General features: G+C 34.1%; 1 long non-coding RNA gene across 1 annotated transcript; it reads left to right on the top strand.

Annotated features, from left to right (window-relative positions):
• Window positions 1-269: 269 nt before the first annotated feature.
• On the top strand, window positions 270-3,520 carry LOC139893590 (uncharacterized). The gene is made up of 5 exons (XR_011774630.1): window positions 270-762; window positions 1,284-1,328; window positions 1,411-1,464; window positions 2,665-2,820; window positions 3,333-3,520. It is a non-coding gene; the product is annotated as an uncharacterized lncRNA (long non-coding RNA).
• Window positions 3,521-4,888: the final 1,368 nt, after the last annotated feature.

The raw sequence follows: 4,888 nt of genomic DNA, 5'->3' as shown, positions 1-4,888 counted from the left end.
ACTAATCACTAAAACACACCTAACGAGCAAGATAACCCGGTCGGTGTAGTAAAGTAATTGGCAAGTTTGGTTCATTCCACGAGGGGGCATTCAAGGTTAAGGATTGTCGTTTCATTAATATTTCTAGAGAAAGAAATATTATAATTGTTTTGCAGTTTTTAGGTGGTATTAAGCATATAAATAAATCCCTTCCTCACATAAATCATGATGTTTACATCCAATGTGTCAGACCCACGTTCCCATAACCTATCCATACGCCACGTGTCTACCTTCTCTGATTTCCTCTTATTATTTTTTTTAATTAAACCCTCAAAAATTAAGGACAACCCTCCGTTCCACATTATGTTTCAGCGATTCAGTGATTCCTCTCCCTTTTTTTTCATCTCCTTCAACCGCCGATGTGCTTTTGTTGCCGGAAACGGTTTCCCAATTATTCCTTAATCATGAAATCCGACGCGTTACATCAGTGTTTAATCACAATTATCCCCAATTGATCAACAAATAATCCACGTAGACAACTCAGATCGTGTATCCGAAATCTCGCAGAAGTATTCTCAAAACTTTCATCTCCTACGGCGCATCTCCGATCCATCTACAACAAACCCTAATACATTAATTGATTCAACGTGTCAATAGATGGTTATATGAATTGTGGTAAATTAAATCAGATGCAATTGATATAACAAAAAAACCAAGCCCTATTAGAAGCTTTTATCATCTCTCTTCGATCAGACAATTCAATCATCTTGTCAAAACAAATATGTAAGTGAACATACATTTTTAATATCAGTTCATCACAAAAGTATTGATGAATTCAATTTGTGTTTTGTTGTAATTTTAAATATTAGGGTTTTGATTTCAGATGAATGCAATAAGTTTCTTCCTTTTTATCTGATCCTTAAATTTAATTGCTATACTATGTAAATTGATTATGTTGTTTACAAAGAACTTTAAATGATTAATTTTTTTTTTTTTTTTTTTTTTTTTTTTTTTTTTTTTTTTGTATTTTCATACAGACATGAGACATGGAGTAAGAAATTCTTCTACTAAGGCTTGCTAAAATTCTAAATGGTATGAGGATTAGCTGTAACTAAACTCAAAACTTATAGTTGTACTTAAGTATCACCTAAGAAATAAAACATATAGTTGTCCTTAAGGACTCTATAAGAAGGCTTTAGTTCATAATGTACACATGTTTGTCTCTTTCTAAAGATATGAATATGAATGTATAAATCTAAGGTTAGTTCATATGGGCAAACGGTTCATTGATTGTGTTGTTTTAGGATCTTGGGGTAGGCATTTAATCAAATCCATGACACCAAATCAAGGTAAATTCTATATTTTATTTTACTCTGATTATCAATTTTGTAAATGTAAATGTATGTCACAATTGTTAGTATTGATTTGCAGATCGAGAGTTACGGGTTTCCATGACGTATTACTCAGATTCCTATATTTGCTCTTGTACGGGCTCAAGTTTTCATTTAACTTATATGCATATTTTGCACATTACAATGAATCTCAAAGTTCCTACCTACCACTCAACAGGTTTAGCTTCTTATTATGCTTTCTTTTGTTATTCATACCAAAACTACAATAACCATTTCACAAATTATATGATCATTTGTAACAAAAAAGTGTAGCACCGAGTTTGAGATTCATCTTTTCAATACTGAGAAGTGGAAATTAGTATTAAACCATACATATTTTTATTGGATTGCTTATAAGCCACTATATGTGACATAGTATGACGCCTCTTCTCACACTATTAGTTCTCTGTTGGATGTGTTTTGGTAGACTCTCAAACCATTAGTGGTAAAGGTTCTTTGTAATTGCATTTAAGGCAGTTAGGAAACCTGCCGTGGGTCAAAATCCATAACTCTATTACTTGGGAGGGCATGGGTTGGGTTGACATGGGTTGGGTTGACCCATAACATTTTGTTTGTCACTCAAAGTTCTTCATAGATAGTTAACTGTATCAAATGTTACACTAAGTTTCACATCAAAGTATATGTTCTTCCTGTTTATCTTTAAGGATCTATTAGTTTTAAAGCTATTTTTCATTACCCATTTGCTAATGCGTACATTGTTCTACTAAAACTTTTAAATTCATTCCCGGAAGTTGTGAATCATTTATAATGTATTTTCTGGCCTTCTGTAAACATTATCTTTATAAATTGTCAACAGAATCTACCCATTCACAAGTAAATCGGTTGACATTGACGTCTTTAGTTATCAAGTGAAATGGAGTACTAAAAATCCGATTAGGATCCACTCTATATAGGTTGCTATAATATTAACGGGAACCAGTCAATATTGTATTGCTCTAAAATTAGAGGTGCCACATTTTTTGAGTTGACCCAGTGGACTTTTTTATCCAAAGCTTTATGTTTTTTGTAGATGATTAGTGTATTAGTGTGTCAATAAAATTTTTATTGCGATAATAATATAATCTAAAATGATTACACATTCAGGGAAGTAATCAGAGTAATGTTACACGGTGCAAGTTTGTAACGACAAAAAAGACACATTGCTATATAGACCGATAGTTTACCTAATGTAGTTACTTGGCTAAAGTTAATGCTGCGTTAGTAGTGTTACATGGGAAGTATTCATGTATATTTTTAAATTTGTGAAATCTCAGTATATATTTGTCGTTTTCAGGAATTCCAGATGCATTTGTAGATTTTTGGAATTTCATTAATTAGAAGTGTGCTCCTATTGCGTTTCAATATTAAAGGTTGATCTTCAATTTCGCATTTGCACTGAATGGAGAAGATGATTAGTTTCATTTATTTGGACCATGAATAAAGTCGATTGGTAAGTTAGTCTTCGATACGACATCTCATTGCCTTAATGTATGTATTATAGATTTTTCATACTTCACTTTGATGTATTGAGATAGTTGATTGGAGCTCATAAGCCACTTTAATCCTTCCCTGTAGTTGGGCAATGATATCCCATTACTTTTATTTCTAAAGCGAAATTGAAATCAACTGTATCAAATCAACTACCATTGCTAATCCTATTTCCAATATTAATGGAGATTATTATTTTTAAGAAAGTTAGCTTTTTCCTTATCACTATTACTTTTATTTTATTTGGAGTATAAGTAACATATGTTTTTATATCACTAATTGCATTCCTTGAGATTAAGTGTATTGTTGTTGTTGTTATGTTACAAATTGACATTCCTACTATCAGAGCTATATTTTGTACATGAGTATGGATAGGTTGTTACTAATGGACATTGTTAATACTCCGCTCTTATAATTTTATGTAAACATAGATTTTGAGATTTATTTGGTATGTTTACTTGGTGTTTGTTGCAGGTTATGATGGTGGTTTTGTTGGTTGAATTTGAAGATGAGAAGATGATGAAGATATGTATGTTCAGTTCAATCTATTCAAAACGTTAAGGTATTGTTCACTTCAATCTACTTTAAATAATTAGAATATGAACTATGAGGAATCATTACTGGGATACAAAAACATGTGAAGTAATACTACTATAATAAGAGGCTCCACGTTAGACCAAATGGAAGTAGCTCTACTTCATATGAAGTAGAGATACTTCGTAAGTATCAAACACAAGGACAATGCATTGTTAGGATATTAGGACCCAAACAACGCTAGTAATTTTACAAGATTACTAGCCGAGTAGTGATACTATCAAGATCACTCAACCCACTTAATGAACGAAAGATAATAAATGCGAAAAAGTAAATCGACACAAGATATAACGTGGTTATATGCAATCGTTGTGATTGCTTTAGTCCACGGACCAACTAGAGATCGTTTATTTACTGAATATTTGAGAGTGGTGTGTTACAATGACTATGAATGAGCTCTATATATAGAGCAAACAAGAAACCAACCAAACTACAACTTGGTCTTCAAGTGTGCTAGTAATCATGAAAGATAAACCAACTAGCCATGCTTTACACCCACTAATGACATGATCACAGCCACAATTAGTGGTGTAAAGCAACCCACTAAGCACCTAAAGTGAAAGGAGAATCAATCAAGATCGGATCCCATGTGTGCAAGTTGCCCACTTGCTGCCAGACATCGTGCGCGCCGTGCACACTTAAACGTGCGCGCCGTGCACACTCCCAAACTTCGAGCAAGCCTTCTGATCAAAACTTCTCTAGTGCGCGCAGGGAGCGCGCCGCGCACCATCACCGCGCACAATCAATTTGCTCTGTTTTTGATCTGTTTCACGCTCTGTTTTTGATCTGTTTTTTTTCTCTCGTTTTGTATAAATGTCTCCATACTCTAACAAATCTCCCACTTGGAGACTTTGAACAAAACTCCAATCATATCAATGAATTAACCAAGAACATTAAACCACCTTCGATTACCGCCAAATACCATTTGAGACACGCACGCTCAACACATACTTCGGATGAGTAGACTTTCGATAAAAGGTCTTCAATACTACTTGTTAAACTTGTAACACCATTCACATCTCTAGTTGGGGTCTTCTCTCATCAATTCATGAGAAGACCAATTGAGGTAATGCAAAACCTCAATTTCTCCATTGTAACCACCTTAGTAAATATATCGGCAGGATTCTTCGTACCAAGGATTTTCTCCAAGAATAAAGTGCCATCATTTATATGTTGTCGAATAAAATGATACCTTATCTTGATGTGTTTCGTTCGACTATGAAACACCGGATTCTTCCCAAGATGAACCGCACTTTGATTATCACAATACAAGACGCAATAGTCTTGTCTTTTACCCAACTCGCCTAAGAAGTTCTTCAACCACACTAGCTCTTTAGAAGCTTCAGCAATAACCATGTATTCGGCTTCGGTGGTTGACAAAGCAACACTCTTTTGCAATCGAGATAACCAACTAATCGCCGTCTTCCCCATTGTGA

The sequence above is a fragment of the Rutidosis leptorrhynchoides genome, chromosome 2 (genome assembly GCF_046630445.1).
Source record: "Rutidosis leptorrhynchoides isolate AG116_Rl617_1_P2 chromosome 2, CSIRO_AGI_Rlap_v1, whole genome shotgun sequence".
NCBI lineage: Eukaryota > Viridiplantae > Streptophyta > Magnoliopsida > Asterales > Asteraceae > Rutidosis > Rutidosis leptorrhynchoides.
The sequence above is the reverse complement of the archived record's forward strand: the minus strand, read 5'-3'. Positions and strand labels throughout refer to the sequence as shown.